Source organism: Salmo salar, chromosome 04 (assembly GCF_965601325.2).
Source record: "Salmo salar chromosome 04, fSalSal1, whole genome shotgun sequence".
Classification (NCBI taxonomy): domain Eukaryota; kingdom Metazoa; phylum Chordata; class Actinopteri; order Salmoniformes; family Salmonidae; genus Salmo; species Salmo salar.
Window position 1 is genome coordinate 33207976 of NC_138294.1, and position 20231 is coordinate 33228206.

A 20231-nucleotide genomic window follows, 5' to 3' on the forward strand; every position below is an offset into this window, starting at 1 on the left:
AGTATTTCCATGGTAACCATGTCAAGTGCCACTAATGTACATGGGAATATATGGTGTGTCAGAAGACTATTATAGCAATTCAATCTTAGCTGGGCGGCTTGGCAACATAGAAGGGTACAGAAGTTAGGATGATATCATGGATATACTTTAGGGAAGAGTCTAGGGCCTGTCCCAGAGGCACCCTATTTCCGATAAGGACCTGGTCAAAAGTAGTGCACTAAATAAGAAATAGGGTGCCATTTGGGACAAACTCCTAGACTGTTTGCTCATCTATGCTGATCAAACAAATATTGAAAAAAAAATATATATATTATTCAAAATACTGTACAGGCAAGATAAACCAGTGTGAATATGAAAATATCTTTACTAACAAAATGAGCAATGCTCCAGACAAGGTTCTATCTCTTTTAGCCCGTTTTAAATTAAAACGAGTGTTATAACATTCTGACTCCAGAAGCTGCTTACACATATCAATTACAGTCTGTTTAATTGTTTTCGAATAATGTGGGATGTCAAGAAAATGCACCATCGTGCCATATTTTATTCAATTGTTATTTTCCTCAACAGCTGCATTTCATTGAGACCTATTAGTAAAAGAATTCCCACAGAGATTCATCGGGCGATATCGCATTTCAATAACCTCTGGGTAGGAACATGTCAAAACAACATAATTGGTTAGTGGTTCATCTACAGGTATGTGGGATCTGGCGGCTCTCTTGTGGTGTGGGGTGCATTTTCCTGGCATGGGTAAGGTCCACTTCAACCCCTTAGAGGGCAAGGTAAACGCCAGTAAATAAACAGCCATTCTGAGTAATCATCATCAACCTATGATGAATCATTTATATCCTGATGGGAGTGGATGACAATGCCCTCATCCACAGGGCACAAGTGGTCACTGAATGGTTTGATGAGCATAAAAGCCGATGTAAACCATATCCCATGGCCGTCTCAGTCACCAGATCTCAACCCAATTGAACACTTATGGGAGATTCTGGAGCGGCGCCTGAGACAGCGCTTTCCACTACCATCAACAAAACACCAAATGATGGAATATCTCCTGGAATCCGTCCTAGAGTTCCGGACACTAGAATCCATTGAAGCTGTTCTGGGGGTTCGTGATGGCCCAAAGCCCTATTATTAAAGACACTTAATGTTGGTGTTTGCTTTATTTGGGAATTACCCGCATCTATCCTTGGGCTCTGGATATTCTCCACATAGGCTGAGAGGAGTATGTGTGGGTGGGTGAGTGTGTGGGTGTGTGAGTGTGTGGACTCGCGAGAGAGGGTGGGAGCAGTACAGGTCAACAACATATCAATCATAGCGGAGAGGGTAACATGCCACGCGTGCTATTTTCTCTCAGCGAGGTTTGACGACCCCAAAATACTTCTGTCACCTCTCCTCCCTGCTGACTCGAGTGGTAGGGAATGAAAACGGAAAAACCAAAGTTTTCAGATTGCACATCAGCAATAATGTATTACATGTGGGACGGGGAGGAGTGGGGGCTCTATTCTTTTTGCTACCTCTCTCCCATCTCAGATCTTCTATTCAGCACAGTGAGTTTGGCTACACTACAGTGAGCACAATACCCCACAGCTATGGTGAAACACAACGTGCTTTCTCCGTACTCAGAAAGACAGAAATAAAGACAAGTCGGAGAATCAATGCCTGTTGAATTCACATTTTCACCAGATGACTTTTATCAAAAATATTTCCGGTCAATAAAGAAAATTGAGTTTTTATTATGGTTATGGTGATTTTTTCTTCTTTCTTGTCCTTTATTTAACCAGGTGAATCTCTTTTTCTAGGGAGCCCTGGTGCCATAAGAATCCCGTCAATCTTACATGATATGGCCGAGATTCCATGTGTCCATTTTCTCTCTCAAAAAACTGACCCTGAGTGAACCAGCTGACAGAGAACTGGTTAAAGAGATAGCACAAACAAACATGGCGGCGGTGGACTGGGCAAGAGAGAGGATTCCTCACAACGTTCATCGTGACTGGGCAGGACAGGAGAAACTGTGAAGAGTTCTACTTTTTCCCTAGTGAAAGCTCCTGTGGGAATGCCTGGGGGCTCCGGCTGCCCAGCGTGCCCTGGACCGCTGAGACACCCCAGTTGGACCCCGGTAGACTCTCAAGAGACTGTCAACTCAGCTCCGGGGTATCTGGGGGACTCAGAGGTGTGAAAAGAAGCGAAAGTGCAAAAGGACAAAACATCTCACTATGGAGGGAGGTAAGATTAGCCCCTGGCTGTCCAATCGCTGCGGCCGCCCCACATAGGAGATCTGTGCCAGGGAGAGACAAGGCAAGCTGCTGGCCTAAAACCATGACCTGTAGTCAGTGTCTTGGGCTGTTAGAAGTAGGACAAGACTAAAAACTTTCACCAACGTTCTATTTTGGATTACATAGAGAGAAAATGTAGGCAGCAAGCACAACAAGACCAATTATACCAGACAGGTACTGAGTATTTAAAATATCCATGCTGATCTGGAAGAGGTAGCGTACGTAGAGGGAAGGCAGGAGGGGAAGACAACAAAGGGAACCTTGGAGTTTTACATTTGACATCCATCACTTTAATGTACAAAATATGGTTGAGAGCACCAAATAATGGAATTGAGGATTTACAGTGGAGAGAGTTGCTTTCGACAGTATTCCGCAAAAAAAAAAGCATTTCAGAACACCTGTTATTTCAGCTAATAAAATAACACTTTGTCTCGCCTTGACTACGAATGAGCCTATGTGCTTTTGTGCTATAAAAATGGGACTTTGCTACTCCTAAATGTCACGTGCAGGTATCCAGGGGTAGTGATGTTTGAAAACCAAGGCCAAGGTAGGAGTGGGTGGAATGTTTCTCTCATATTGGGGTATGTTTGTGATGTAGTTGGGGGATTTGCATGTCCGACTACTGACAAAACCAAAATTGCTGCGGGCTCTGCTCCTTTTACCCTTTTTTCCCTGTCCAGATGGCGGATAAAGGCCCCAAATATTCCAGTTCGGCCTGGTAAAAAAGTTGAAGACTACCTCGAAGTGGCAGACTATACTCAAAGTGGTTACGCTGTATTGTAAGGACAGGTTGTGTCCTTTAACACCTCCGATACAGCTTAAACATTCTCACTGAACCTACAGAGCACTTTACCTATATCAGCAACTGACTTTATTGCGGCCAAGAATTTAGACTTTAAATAAAACCATGGACAAATAGCCCCACATGCAAATAAACTACGTGAAGGGAATGGGCTGGCTTTGGGCTGGGGCATGGAATTCATAAATATACCTAATGGCTCCATTTTATGGACACAGATTCATTCTTTTTCTTCCCCATCCCTTTCTTCAAACTGATTGGTTTTGAAAGATTGAGACGATAAGGATCTGCGATATAAATGGGGAGGCTGTGAGAAATCTCATTCGAAAAACCAAGGGGAAGCGTAGCCTTGTAAACAAAATTCTATTTCACATTGTTAAAAGGTAATTTGTCTCCATCGTGAGCTGGCAGAGCCTTCATAAATAAAACAAGGCAGTGTCTCAGGTGAGCTAGCTCTCTCTCTCTCTCTCTTCTCCACTGCTTTTTCTCCACTTTGTTTCATTCGCTCTCCTCCTTGAATGCAAATCAGAAATTCAGAAAGTAGAGAAAGAAGATTAAAAAAACTAAACAGATAAAAGTTGGAGCTGGGGGAGGACTGTTGAGACCTCTGTACTTTATTGGTACAAGTTTTTGTTTGTAAAATGGATGACAGGCAAGTTTAATATTATTGTCATATTTACAAGGTCTTGACCAGTTTACATGGGTAATGTTCTATAGTGCTCATCAGGACCGTGCACAGACCTTTAAGGGGGCAGGTGGCTAGTGGCTTGTGTGGATATTTTAGTATATGGTGGTTAGCTAGAGTCTAGACTACCTGTGCTGCTGCTGCCCTGACACATGTGCAACTCCCGACTTAAGGGATGGAGTTGGATCGGAGAGTCAAAGATGCAGCCGCTCCTCTCTGTCTTTCTGCCTCTCTCTGCTGGGTGTAGGCTCAGCAAACCAGAACGAATATAGATTATGAAAATCAAGTGTTGTGAAGTGTTTATCAAATGTTATGCCTGCAGCTGCTGTGGCTGTAGTGTTGATATTTAAACTAGGTACCTTGCCACCCGCACACACACCAGGCACATGCAATCTCAGTACAGGGCAGACTGGGAAACGGGAGCAAATGAGCGCGAGCTCAGTACACGGTAGACAAACATGCGCGACTAACCAGCAAATGCGATGGAGGCTGGCAATTTTGGCAACGTCATGACAACTTGAGGGTAACAACCACAAAAACTGTATACAATATACCACCACCCAAAATAACAATTGACGAGCGGGAGGCCAAAGGGGCAGGTGCTCGGGCAAAGGTAGCACAGTACAGCTTGTGTAGTTATGCTACAGCACACAGAGCATTTCAGCTCAGCCCCTGATAACATGCATGCTAGTTGTCACAGCAATTAGGATACGGCAAGTCACTGTACAATGGCAGAACAGTCTCTGGTCAGAAAACCCACCAAATTAAAACCATGATACATTCAAATTGGCTGAGCGGGTAATAAGGCACTTTTGCAGCTAAATCTAAAGCAGACTTGACTTCTAGAATTCAACGTGCAAGTTTCTCCATGGCGATATGCATTGCGGTCTTGAAGCTGCACTTTACAATCCTTAACTGCCAAACAACTGGTATGTTAAGCATCGCTCTCAGCCCATGGGCAGCCCGCTAATGGTGTTCATCTCAAAAATGTGAAATTGAATGTGGTTTATTGACAGGCTGTGGGAGATGTATTAAGCTTCTCTCAATCCAAAATACATGAATGAAAAAAAGTGTCTGTTCATTGTACAGTTGAAGTCAGAAGTTTACATACACCTTAGCCAAGTACATTTAAACTACGTTTTTCACAATTCCTGATATTTAATCCTCGTAAGAATTCCCTGTCTTAGGTCAGTTAGGATCACCACTTTATTTTAAGAATTTGAAATGTCAGAATAATAGCAGAGTGAATGATATATTTCAGCTTTTATTTCTTTCATCACATTCCCAATGGGTCAGAAGTTTACATTTACTGAATTAGTATTTGGTAGCATTGCCTTTACATTGTTTAACTTGGGTCAAATGTTTTGGGAAGCCTTCCACAAGCTTCCCACAATAAGTTGGGTGAATTTTGGCCCATTCCTCCTGGCAGAGCTGGTGTAACTGAGTCAGGTTTATAGGCCTCCTTGCTCGCACACACATTTTCAGTTCTACCCACACATTTTCTATAGGTTTGAGGTCAAGGCTTTGTGATGGACACTTCAATACCTTGACTTTGTTGTCCTTCAGCCATTTTGCCACAACTTTGGAAGTATGCTTGGGGTCATTGTCCATTTGGAAGACCCATTTGCGACCAAGCTTTAACTTCCTGACTGATGTCTTGAGATGTTGCTTGAATATATCCACATCCTCATGATGCCATCTATTTTGTGAAGTGCACCTGTCCCTCTTGCAGCAAAGCACCCCCACAACATGATGCTGCCACCCCCATGCTTCACGGTTGGGATGGTGTTCTTCGGCTTGCAAGCCTCCCGCATTTTCCTCCAAACATAGCAATGGTCATTATGGCCAAATCGTTCTATTTTTGTTTCAACAGACCAGAGGACATTTCTCCAAAAAGTACGATCTTTGTCCCCAGACTACGGTTTGCAGTTGCAAACCGTAGTCTGGCTTTTTGATGGCGGTTTTGCTGAGTGGCCTTTCAGGTTATGTCGATATAGGACTCGTTTTACTGTGGATATAGATACTTTTGTACCTGTGTCCTCCAGCGTCTGCACAAGGTCTGTGGTACGACGGCTGCGTGGTCCCATGATGTTTATACTTGCGTACTATTGTTTGTACAGATGAACGTCAGGCGTTTGGAAATTGCTCACAAGGGTGAACCAGACTTGTGGAGGACTACAATTTTTTTTCTGAGGTCTTTTTTTTAAAACACATTCTGTGACGTGCTCAGTTTTTTGGCGGCATGAAGCTTTCATTAGACCAATGAAATTGCCGAACGGGTTAAGGTCAAACAACTTTTTTGTTTACTGTTTAGATTAAATCGAGTGCTCTCAAACTTCATCATTCTGATGACGGTAGTCATTTTGTCACCCTCATCATGGCAAAGACACAGAGAAATGCATATGATGCAGCTTTCAAGTTGAAGGCGATTGATCTGGCTGTTGGAAAAGGAAATAGAGCTGCTGCACGGGAGCTTGGTCTTAATGAGTCGATGATAAGACGTTGGAAACAGCAGCGTGAGGAATTGACTCAGTGCAAAAAGACAACTAAAGCTTACTGCTAATTATAATTTTTTTGTTACAAGCCGTGTTTCGTTAAAGCCTATTTATTTTTGTTACAAGCCGTGTTTCGTTAAAGCCTGTGTAAAGTTAATTTGTTTCAATGTACCGGTAGGCACCTGCGGCTTATAGACATGTGCGGCTTATTTATGCTCAAAATAAAAATAAAAATGTAATTCAGTGGTTGCGGCTTAATAGTCTGGAAATTACGGTAAGTGTATGTCTTCACTACATTCCTAAAGAAAACGATGTACTTTTTACTCCGTACATTTTCCCTGACACCCAAAAGTACTCGTTACATTTTGAATACTTAGCAGGACAGAAATGGTCCAATTCACGCACTTATTAAGAGAACATCCCTGGTCATCTCTACTACCTCTGATCTGGCAGACTCACTAAACACAAATGCTTTGTTTCTGAATGCTGTCTGAGTGTTGGAGTGTGCCCCTGGCTATCCGCAAATTAAAACACTAACAATTCTTCCATCTGGTTTGCTTAATATAAGGAATTTGAAATTATTTATACTTTCACTTTTGATTCTAAAGTAAATTTTACAATTACATTTAATTTTGATACTTAAGCATATTTAAAACCAAATACTTTTAGACTTTTACTCAAGTAGTATTTTACTGGGTGACTTTCACTTGAGTCATTTCCTATTAAGGTATCTTTACTTTTACTCAAGTATGACAAATCGGGTACTTTTCCACCACTGAGGCAATTTTTATAATAATTAATCGTGATCTTTGGTTCTATCTGACATTCTATCTGAAATGTTGGTAAAAAAAAATAGTTATTGATAGAGTTGCTCTTTATGTGATCCTTTACATGTGAGATATGTCAGATAAAAAATTAAATAAGTACATTTACAATGAAAAAAATGTAAACTCTTCCAGTTCTTTCTGCGCAAACACCTTTTAACTTGTTGTTATAAGGTCCCATCTGCAATCCAATTACACAATTCTGGGTTGTCAAAAATAATTGTATGTAAGGTGATATACTTATTGAGTCACAGAAAAGGAAGATATCACTAAAAGTTATGAGATTCGGGACTTGAAAAAAAAAAATCTCCAAACTATATATTTTGCAGATAGAACCTTTAGCAATGTTTCTAGTTCTCCATAGGATATAGTGTGTCTGTGACTTTAAAGAACAATCGCTTTAGGAAATGTGTGAGGAACATGAACTAATATATTTGATGATGTGAGTAGAAAGAATGGTATACTCTTATTTAAGTCATTAAATGTCTGTACTTTTCTATTGAAATAATTGTAACATTCTGTGGCAGATAGATCCTTAAAGCTGAACCCAGATTGACATTTCAGCGCTATAAGGTTCTATCTGCGATTGCACCCTCCTAAAAAAAAAATACGATTTACAAATTTCTTAGGATATTGATACTCTGCACTTTAGGTACCTTGAAGGTGAGAACCTGGGGTATGGAAAAAAAATCCACTCCAAAATGTTCTGAAATGTGAAAACTTTCATGCTCAATATCACAGAACCTTATAGTCCCAAGGTCTCGTAATGTTACATACAAGACCCACCACAATCAGCTTACAAACAAGAACGGAGCCGGCCCCTTTGACCTGGGATATGATATGCACCCAAGTCATTGTTGTTCCAAGCTGGTTATGTGTTTATGGGGGACTATGACGCTGCAGTGTCATTTCAAGACTCACAGAGATTCAGCAGTTATCAATCAGAGATCAATCAGACAACCCGACGCAGGGCAAAGAACTCCGGCCTACCAAGAGCGTTTGAGTTATTAACGCCTCAGCCTTGCACAAGGTTATCCACAATTCCCGGCATATTTCACCCGCCCCCTTTTCCATCATCAGACAATTGCTGCGTGACCCTAACTGGCATTGGAAGCTTTTGACGTTCAGACTGAGTTAAGGAAGAACTAACAGTTAATCAAATTGTACTTGTCACATACCCCGAATACAACAGGTGTAGACCTTACAGTGAAATGCTTACTAACAAGCACTTAACCAACAATGCAGTTTTAAGAAAAATAAGTGTTCAGTTAAAAAAAAATCGATGAGTTAAAAGTAACAAGTAATTCAAGTAATTAAAATTAAAGAGAAGCAGTAAAAGAACAATGGCAAGGCTATATACAGGGGGTACCGGTACAGAATCAATGTGCGGGGGCACCGATTAGTTGGGGTAATTGAGGTAATATGTACATGTAGGTAATGTAGCATTCATTGAGCGGGGAGCATCGTCCCACAAAGCGGAAGCCTTAAATCATGGCCTGTATCCACATGTAAATTCAATTAGCCAGATTTACATCGGTAATCCCACTTTGATGGGAGGCCAGCGCTGATGCCGCCAGCAAGTTGAGTGACAAGGTGGTTGACTTTCCTCTGACTTGATCTACCTCCAGTCAACCTTATGAGTGTGTACCAACAAAACACATTAAAGTTAACTTCTTGCAGCTCTGCTAAGATGAGCAGAGGACGTGTAATCACCCCACCACACTACACTATCTCATTCAGAGACAGCAAAGTCACCGCCTCATCGAGCATTTGCTCAAGCCTGCGTGCCAGATGGAGGGGGGTAGGGGGTCTCTCACAGTGACTCTTTATACACAGTGACTCTTTATACACAGTGACTCTCTGTACTGAGGCCTGTAACATAAGTACAGTTTTGTCATTCAGATCAGCCTGCAGTGACAGGTCACAAGCAGCCCGGGGCTGCAGGCTGTAAGTGGTGGATCAACCAGACAGACAGTCAGTGAGATAACACATCCATCAGCCTGCCGCCTGCTCCAGACAGAAACAAAGGAACACACAAAATGAACCTCTAATCTAAGTATCTCTTCCTGCTGCTGCTTGTCCCTCTCTCAACACTCCAGACCGTTGATTTGAAATATGATGGTGCCGACTTCAGCAAAGTTCTGTCTGATATTATAAAAGACTCCATTCCCGCAGACAGTGATGTGTAGCGTACGTCGTTAATGGATCACACGTCCAGATGGATGGTGGCGTCTACGGTGATGGGCTCTCAAGGAGCAGTCGGTAATCACATTCAGGGGAGGAGAGAGAGAGCAAAGTCAACACAAAGGCAAAGGAGTTAAAACAAAATGGCATGAACAAACAAGTACTTGAAAACAACAACTGGAATTCTGGTATTGATGTGAAGTCAAGGGGAGATAAGGAGTCGGACCCGCACCAAAAAAAAATGGCCTCTTGGTTTCAATGGCACAGTCACAGACTTGCAGCACTTCTATGAAAATGTACCCCTGTTATGACAGCCGAGCCCTCTTGTACAGCGCAACTCCTCTCCTACAGAGTGACACAAGAAACACATTAGCCACATCGAGCGACTGTGAAGTGGAGCGACATCTCCCAATGAATCCCCCTTCACCACCTGTCCGCATTTCCCCTTCTCCCTCTCTGTGTACTTAGCCCTGTCTCCCCCCCCTCTGCTCCCCTCCATCCTTCCACTGCCAGACTTAGCCTGCTGATGCAGACACATTTGGGCAAAAGTCTGTCCTCCATCCTCTCTCCTCCATGATGCGGAAACCAACAAGTGGTCGAGGAGAGTGTCAATTCGTTAGTAGGCAAAGGGAAGACGGTCCTCCCCTCCTTGACAGCCTCCTTTTGGCGAGGAAGCACAAGTGTACCCTACCCGAGTCCTTCACGGAAATCAGTTTTGAAATCTGCCACCCCCCTTTGAATCAGCTATTATTTTCTTGAAGGAGAAAAGCATGCAAACATTTAAAAGCGATATGTTACTTATCCTTTTATCTATACAATGTCTTGCACAACTTGCTAAATTAGTTTTTATCACTTTATACATTTATTTTGGTATACCACCCTATAAACATATATTGCCTGATGACGCGCAATTTGACCTTTTTCAAAAGAAGGTCAGAGAGGACAGAGAAGAGAGGACGCAGGAGTTGAGCAAATCCAATTGAGAAAAGGCCTATGATAAAAGAAGAGGAGGAGAGAATGGAGAAAAAAAATGAGGATCCCATGATTTGCAAGCTGATTTCAAGTGTAATCAAGAAGCTATTCTCTGGGTGTTGCGGAGTTCTGACACCCATCTCTAATCTTCCCGCTGGCGCGCTTATGCCCATCAATAGTAAAGCCCCCCTGTTTTTTCCCGCCCGGCCCCACACTGGCTCTGATTGTGGGGTAAAGCACACCTGAGAGGTGTCAATCAGCGCTAACTGGGGAGCGTTCGCTTAGATCTCTCTGCACGTCAATCAACCGGGCAGGCGCCGCGGCAACTGGAAAGCAACTGCATTGGGGGGAGAAACAAAGGAATTATTCACTGAGACTTAATTAAATGCACTACGAAACTTTAAATCAACTAAATAAATTGCTTTTCTCAAACGCTGCCTTTCCTCCTCTCCTCCCCTTTCTTCGTAAAAAAATCAATAAAATTGCATCACCGTCTTTCAAACCGTGGGTTTTACATGAATGAAAATGATTAGGCTGGTCCATCACTGCAAAAGAGAGATATTTATTGAAGAAAAGGCCATATGAAAAAGTAATAATTACTATTTGCCTTCCTCATCCTCAATAGTGTGAAGATGAAAAGCCTAAGTGAGTATGAAATGTATGAAATGTATGAAATTTCGCATACTATAAAACATTCTATATAGAATGGCTACTATTTAGAATGCCACTATGTACTCGGACACTTCCAGTTTGGCAAGAACATGTGGTAGCTAACTACAAACAAATAATAATATACAAAAATATATTTTGAATTGTTTAACAATTTTTTTGTATACTACATGATTATATTTGTGTTATTTCATAGTTTGTAGAATAATAGTGAAGAAATACAATGTAGAAAAGAGGTAAAGCCTTGATTGAGTAGGTATGTCCAAACTTTTGACTGGTACTGTATATTATAACAACTCTGGTAGTGATGAATAAATAAATGTTCAATGGGGGTGAGGGGTAGGGGGGAATGTCCATAGGGGTAGTAGCAGGGGGGGAGCAGACTAGTGGTGGCTATTCTTCAGCATCCGGAGGTTGTAGAGTCACTGTCGTGCTGTCTTCACTACGGTGTCTGTGTGGTTAGACCATTTCAGCTTATCTGAGATGTGTATGCCGAGGAATTTGAAGTTATTGAACGGCGGCACCGTCTCCACGGCTGCCACGTTGATGAAGGTGGGGGCGTGTCCAGCCTGGCTCCTCTTGAAGTCCACAGTCAGCTCCTTTGTTTTGTTAAGATTGAGGGAGAGGTTATTTACCTGGCACCATGCCGTCTGAGTGCCTACCTCTTCCCTGTAGGATGTCTCGTCATTGTTGGTGAACAGGCCTACTACTGTCGTGTCGTCAGCGAATTTGATGATGGTGTTGGCTACTGTTTAAACCCACGCAATCGTGGGTATACAGAGAATACAGGAGGGGAGTTAGACAGTCGCTGTGGGGCCCCCGTGTTGATGATCAGTTGAGGAGGTAATTTTGCCTACCTTCACCACATGTGGTCGGCCTGTCAGGAAGTCCAGGACCCAGTTGCATAGGGATGTGTTCAGACCCACGGTTGTGAGCTTTGTAATCAGCTTAAAAGGGCACTATGGTATTGAAGGTCGAGCTGTAGTCGATGAACAGCATCCCCACATATGCATTCCTTTTTTCCAGGTGGTTAAGATCAGTGTGCAGTGCAATGACGATTGCGTTGTCCGTGGATCTGTCTGGGTGGAAGGTGAATTAGAGAGGGTTGAGTGTGTCGGGGAGGGAGGAGGTGATATCGTCTTTGACTAGCCTCTCGAAGCACTTCATGATGACGGAAGTCAGTGCTACTGGTCGGTGGTCATTTAGTTCCGTTACTTTCCCTTTCTTGGGCACAGGGATGATGGTGGACATCTTGAAGCAGGTGGGTATAGAGGCCTGAGCTAGGGAGAGATTGAAAATGTCAGAGAACACATCAGCCAGTTGATTTGCACATGCTTTGAGGGCACAGCTAGAGATGCCATATGGGCTGGCAGCCTTGCAAGGATTAATACGTTTGAATGACTTACATACGTCCTCAGTAGAAACTGAGTGTGTAGCCCATGTTGTCATCGGGGGCTCTCCTCGGCAGCTCAGGGTCATTGTGCTCGAATCTTGAGAAAAAAAGGTGTTAAGCTTGTCTGGTAGGGTTGCATTGGTAACCGTTATGTAGCTGGCTTTATTTTTGTAATCCATGATCGTTAGGAGCCCTGCCACATAGGCCTTGTGTCCGACCAGTTTAAATGCTAATCCACTCGGTCTCTAGACTTGTATTTCGCCGTCTTGATCGATCTGTGTAAGTCATAGTTGTACTGTTTAACCAAACTATTGTCCCTGGTCACCTTGCCATGTTTATAAGCAGCATCTCTCTTTCAGTTTTCCTACAAGGCTGCTATCAATCCACGGATTTTGATTTTGGGAAGTTTTGAAAGATACTATCGGTATCACGTCATCTATGCATTTTTTGGTAACTGTGTCGGCGTATTCATTGACATTATCTCCAGAGAAAACCCAGAACATATTCCAGTCCAAGTGATCAAAACAGTCTTGGACCATGAATTCTGATTGGTTGGACCAACGCTGTACAGACCTGATCACCGGAACTTCTCTCAAGTCTTTGTTTGTAAGTGGGGAGAAGCAAGATGGAGTCATGGTCGGATTACCCGAAAGGAGGACGGGAGAGGGCCTTATACCCATGTCAAAAAGGCGTGTATCAGTGGTCAAGAATAGAATTTCCGCAAGTTAGACAGCCACTGTGTTGGTAATGATTTGGGAGCATGGTTCTCAAATTACTTTTGTTTAAGTCACCCGCAACAACGTTGCCTCCGGGAATGCAGCCTCCAGTTTGTTCAGGGTCCGATGAAGCTCTTTGAGAGACTTTTTGGTGTTGGCTTGGGGCAGGATGTACACAGCCATGGCAATAATCCCAGTGAACTCTCTCAGAAGGTAAAAAGGATGACATTTTATGACCAAGTAATCCAAGTTGGCAGAGCAGAAACTGGCAAGTTTCTGAACATTTCCCTGTCACACCATGTGTTGTTGGTCATAAAGCAGAGCCCACCACCCTGTATCTTGCCAGAGAGAGCTCGCCTCCTATCCGCCTGAAAAACTGTAAAACCCGCTGGTTGTTTATAATCCATCTGGATGTCAGAGGAAAGCCAAGTCTAAGAAAAACAGAGTATGTTGCAGGATCTTATGTCCCTCTGGAAGGAGATCCTCACTTAGTTCGTCACCCAGCATCTTAATCTCACTAAGACCTCGCCACGTCTGCCTCTCCGTCGGCGTCTTTGCTTCCTATTCTCCGGTAGAACTCCCAAGGAGCTCGGCGCTTCGCCGAAGAAGCTAGTCCATTGTTCTGCAGTCTCAGGGAATTCGGGGAGGTTAGGTGGATGGTGAGGACCAAGCAATTCAAGTTTTTGAAAAACACTAGAAAAAACACCCCAAAAAGTAAACCTGCAATGTTTTATCAGAGCTTGGGGTGAGGCACCCTCTGTCGGTGGTATCTTTATATTACACAAACATACTTATACTTTTCAGAGGATATTCCTGAACCTACGGACTCAGAGGAAGCTGCATACTCGAATAGTGAAGGCACAACCTCAGAGCCCTGGACACCCAGGGTTCATCAACACAATCAATGCTCCTGCAACCCCTGAGCCCTGCAACCGCCAAGGGTCCATTCTTGGTTGGTAAACAGTTCACTGTCAATTGATTGTCATGATCACTTCTTTAGCCCTAATAACATAATTTAGCTGTCTTCAACAGGGGTGAGAAATCTCATCCACAGAGGGCTTTGTCATGGCAGGGTTATGTTCCTAAACATTATTCAAGGAGATCTAGGAATTGATATATAAAACTGTAACACCGATTCAATGAATCATTCTGACCGAAGACCTTTATTGTTTGAATCATTGGTGTATCTGGCTAGTAAACTCAGCAAAAAAAAGAAACATCCCTTTTTCAGGACCCTGTCTTTCAACGATAATTTGTAAAAATCCAAATAACTTCACAGATCTTCATTGTAAATGGTTTAAAAACTGTTTCCCCATGCTTGTTCAATGAAGCATAAACAATTAATGAACATGCACCTGTGGAACGGTCATTAAGACACTAACAGCTTACAGACGGTAGGCAATTAAGGTCACAGTTATGAAAATTTAGGACACTAAAGAGGCCTTTCTACTGACTGAAAAACACAAAAAGAAAGATTCCCAGGGTCCCTGCTTATCTGTGTGAACGTGCCTTAGGTATGCTGCAAGGAGGCATGAGGACTGCAGATGTGGCCAGGGCAATAAATTACAATGTCAGTACTGTGAGACGCCTAAGACAGCACTACAGGGAGACAGGACAGACACCTGCACGGTACATCCGAACATCACACCTGCGGGACAGGTACAGGATGGCAACAACAACTGCCCGAGTTACACCAGGAACGCACAATCCCTCCATCAGTGCTCCCTTTGTTCAGGGACACATTATTCAATTTCTGTCTCAGTTGTTGAATCTTATGTTCATACAAATATTTACACATGTTAAGTTTGCTGAAAATAAACACAGTTGACAGTGAGAGGACGTTTCTTTTTTTGCTGAGTTTAGATCTGGTTGGCCCTGGCCTTTGCTGGATAATATTTAATACATTTGATGAGACATGATTGGAGAACAAAAATGCACTTACACTGGCTGCCCTCAGGTTTGCTTTGGGGTCTGTACCTTATCATTCCTGAAATGTACATGTCATTACTTCTGCCTATAGATTTTCCCTGTACCATATAGTACATATGAGATGAGTAATGTAAGATATGTAAACATTATTCATGTGGCATTGTTTAAAGTGACTATTGAGTCTATGTTTGGGGCTTTAGGCTGGGTTTCTGTATAGCACTTTGTGACATCAGCTGATTGATTGATTGATGTAGGCAGCAACCTTTCTGAATTTGTGATTGCTTTTTAGCAGTCTGATGGCCTTGAGATTGAAAAACAGGTTTTCTGTCGCTAAATACAGGGAAATTCTTGAGGGAAACCTGTTTCAGTCTTCGAGAGATTTGAGACTGGGACGGTGGTTCACCTTCCAGCAGGACAATGACCCTAAGCATACTGCTAAAGCAACACTCGAGTGGTTTAAGGGAAAACATTTAAATGTCTTGGAATGGCCTAGTCAAAGCCCAGACTGTCACGTCTGCTCCCACTCTTCTCCGCTTGAGGGCGCCAGGCTGCCCTGCATCACGCACTCCTATCATCCATTACGCACACCTGCCTTCCCTCGTCACGCGCATCAGCGATATTGGACTCACTCCTCACCTGTTATTACCTACCCTATATTTGTCAGTTCCCCAGCTCTGTTCCCCTCTTCTTCATTAATTATTTTTGTTTGTGTTACCTGTTTGCTGATGCTGTTACTGTCTCATTCCATGTCCATTCTATATTAAATGTTTTACTCCCCGTACCTGCTTTGTCTCTCCAGCGTCATCCCATGGGACAGAATGCAGAAGCCAACACACGAAGCATCGGGGAGTACTGGCGTTCTGGTTGGTATGGTGGCATCGGCTCTGGGTCACCGATGGAACCGGGGGTGTCTAGCCAGCTTGTCGGGCTTCCACACCCTAGCTGGCTCGAGAGGTTTCCTTGCCCCGGTTGGCTCGGATGGTGCCCATCCCATGTCGGACCTCAGCCGGATCGTCAGTTCTTGTTCGCCCAGCCGGTCCAGGAGTTTTTTGTTTGTTTTTTGTTTTGTTGGTGACATCGGGGTGGATTCCGCTGCCGATGGAACCTGGGGTGCCTAACCCAGCCCGTCGGGCTTTCACGCCCTGGCTGGCTCGAGAGGTTTCCTTGCTTTGGTTGGCTCGGCGGCTTCCCATCCCACGTCACACTCCACTGGATCTTCGGGCTCCCTCTCTGCAGCGGGATCGACAGGTGTCTTGCCTCAGCCGGATCGTCAGGCTTCCATGCCTCAGCCAGCTCGCCAGGCTCTCATGCTCCTGCCAGTTCGTTGGGCTTCCACGCTCCAACCGGCTTGCCCAGCACCCATGTCTCAGCCGGTTCGCCCAGGTGGGATGCCGGGTGGCGCCCCTAGAAGGGGGGTACTGTCACGTCTGCTCCCGCTCTCCCCCCCCCTGGCGCTTGAGGGCGCCAGGCTGCCCTGCATCACGCACTCCTATCATCCATTACGCACACATGCCTTCCCAATATCGCATCAGCGATATTGGTCTCACCTGGACTCACTCATCACCTGTTATTACCTCCCCTATATTTGTCAGTTCCCCAGCTCTGTTCCCTGCTTCTGCATTAATTGTTTTTGTCTGTGTTACCTGTTTGCTGACGCTGTTACTGTCTTGTTCCATGTCCGTTCTATATTAAATGTCTCTCCAGCATCATCCCATGTGACACAGACCTCAATCTAATTGAGAATCTGTGGTATGACTTAAAGATTGCTGTACACCAGCGGAACCCATCCAACTTGAAGGAGCTGGAGCAGTTTTGTCTTGAAGAATGGGCGAAAAATCCCAGTGGCTAGATGTGCCAAGCTTATAGAGACATACCCCATCATACCCCAAGATTTTAGAGACATACCCCAAGATACAAAAAGTTGGCTCTACAAAGTATTGACATTGGGGGGGTGAATAGTTATGCACGCTCAAGTTGTCATTTTTTTGTCTTATTTCTTGTTTGTTTCACAATAAAAAAATATTTTGCATCTTCAATGTGGTAGGCATGTTGTGTAAATCAAATGATACAACCCCCCCAAAAAATCTATTTTAATTCCAGGTTGTAAGGCAACAAAACAGGAAAAATGCCAAGGGGGTGAATACTTTTGCAAGCCACTGTTTTCTATACCATCTACTGCATATTGCCTATGTCGCACGGCCATCGCTCATCCATATATTTATATGTACATATTCTTATTCATCCCTTTCCATTTGTGTGTATAAGGTAGTTGTTGTGAATTTGTTAGATTACTTGTTGGATATTACTGCATTGTCGGAATTAGAAGCACAAGCGTTTCGCTACACTCGCATTAACATCTGCTAACCATGTGTATGTGACCATAACATTTTAATGGAGAACACTGAATCCACCGGATCAGAGGCAGTAGGTATGACCAGGGATGTTATCTTCATAAGTGTGTGAATTGGACCATTTTCCTTTAAAAATGTAACGAGTAGCTTTCGGTGTCAGGGATAATGCATGGGGTAAAAAGTACAGCATTTTCTTTAGGAATGTAGTGAAGTAAAAGTAGAAAAAACATTTAAATAGTAAAGAAATGTACAGATACCGCAAAAAACGAATTAAGTAGTAATTTAAAGTGATTTTACACCTAATAGTTTATCAACATTTTAAGCTATACGTTCTGATCTGTCGCGTCAGCCACATTGCGTAAAAAAGTTTTTTTGGTGCTTGTGGCTGTATTAACTTGGGATCTATCGCATCCCACAACTGTCCCAGACTATGTTTGGAATATTTATTTCTCGCACAGAAACTTTTGTTTCACTGAATCTCCGTCTGTTAACATGGTTAATTGATCTCTGGCTGGGCAAATAAGTGGAGGTGAACGCTCATCTATTCCTTTGCACATCTATCACTGATTTAGAAACATTTAGGATGCTATAATGTTGCCTAAATCAAGAGTATTATTGTACTAATGACTTGCACTTAGGCAACTCCAAAAGCCTGCAGAGGTTGTGAAATATAAACAAGTGATTCATTTTCGGTATGATAAAGATTAATTGGGACTAACAGCCTGCACCTGTTCCCTACTAGGCGTGGAATCTACACCTAGGCGTGGCTCATAGAAGGCTTACACCCAGGTTGCGCAAGAGGTATAATTTATAGGTCCACCGTAGTGCGCATCTCACGTGAGACGTCGAGTTACGACCCACTTACGACCAACAGGTACAACCGGCCCCAGGACTTTAATGTTCTAAGGACTATATTCAAATATCTAACATTGGATAAGGGAGCCATTTCCTCTGAATCTGTCTTGACTGATCCCCCTCACAGTACAGCAGCAATGATCAATCACTCAGTACTCAAACTTCCCCCCAAGGTCCAAGAAGCCACTATGTTATGCCATAATGCGATACAGCTCACACAAGTCAGTGTAATGTAGCCTCATAACAAATAAGGGCTTCATAGCTAAAGGAGAGGAAGATGTGTACAATATGCAATAAGCAGATAACAATAGTAAAGAACTTGTTAGTACATCTGCATGTTTGGAGCTACTGTTTGTTCTAGAAACAGGGGGAATCTTCTCTTATAATTGCATTCCCATTAGCAGTAATAGTATCCTGACGACTCAGACTAAATTATTTCGCTCCTCTGTCACTCACTACATACTTTACATTTACATTTTAGTCATTTAGCAGACGCTCTTATCCAGAGCGACTTGCAGTAGTGAATGCATACATTTCATTTCATGCATTTTTTTTTTTGTACTGGCCCCCCATGGGAATCAAACCCACAACCCTGGCGTTGCACACACCATGTTGGCGTTGCAAACACCATGCTCTACCAACTGAGCCACAGGGAACTTCAGTCTGAGACCACCACAAATGACTTCAATGACGGCAAAGAGGGGCACGAGAGGAATTATACAAAACCAAGTCATCATCGATTGGATCATCTCTAACCAATCAGAGTATCAAAGACAATGACACATTTTTAAACCGCCGCTTTACCCACGTGTGTTCTGGCTCTGGCCCAACCCATTGGTTTCTGAACCAAATAGATGACCCCAAATGTGTTCGCAGTCGGTCAAGGGTCTGGCTTTGTACTCTGATCCAGCCTCACTGAGGAGAAGAAACTAACGTCCGTGGGAGTGGTGTAGCGTTTAGCCAGTGCCAGGAGTCTGGGTAGCCAGGTAACAGTAATGGACCAAAAACATAAATTATATTTTTGGTGATGAGTTAAACTCTACAAATACACAGTTTATAAATTAATAAGAAAGGTGGCACCTGCGCTCCGATGTAATTCTAGACCCTTATGTGGATTGGGACTTAATCTGCACAGGATCGTGAGGAAAAAGCTATCATTGTTAATGGTATATTGGGATAGCAACAAAACATCGGTTGGATAAACAGAGCCAGAGACTTGGGAGAGAAAAATAACAGGCTTGAAAAAGGATTGGATTGATAAAGAGCACATGTTAGATGGTCCCTGATCATTCTTGTCAGCAGATAAAAAATAACAGGCTTGAAAAAGGATTGGATTGATAAAGAGCACATGTTAGATGGTCCCTGATCATTCTTGTCAGCAGATTAAAAATAACAGGCTTGAAAAAGGATTGGATTGATAAAGAGCACATGTTAGATGGTCCCTGATCATTCTTGTCAACAGATAATTGCAATGTCATACTTTCCATTATTTCAGACCTGGCTGCAACAGCTGCTACATGTACTGTACTGTTAGGTTCTAAATAACAGAGTAAATAACTATAAAAGCTCAAACCAAGTTTATTCACCCAAAGGATCGAACAGCTGAACGGACAAAGACATTTTGCCACCAGCATAAGTATATACAGTATACACCCCAATTTTTGGTGAAGTATCCTCCTTCTCTCTAACTTTATTGCTGGGCAGGAAGTTAAGCGGGGGCGGCAGGTAGCCTTGTGGTTAGAGTGTTGGACTAGTAACCGAAAGGTTGCAAGATTGAATCCCTGAGCTGACAAGGTAAAAATCTGTCGTTCTGCCCCTGAACAAGGCAGTTAACCCACTGTTCCTAGGCCGTCATTGAAAATAAGAATTTGTTCTTAACTGACTTGCCTAAAGAAAAATGTTTTTAAGTGATGCAGGCCATTAACTGTTCCTTCTCCCTTAAAGTGACGAGACCTGACCTGAGCCCCCATTCTTCCCTAAACCACATCTCTCCACCTTATCTTTATTTAACTAGGCAAGTCAGTTAAGAACAAATTGTTATTTACAACGACGGTCTACCAAAAGGCAAAAGGCCTCCTGC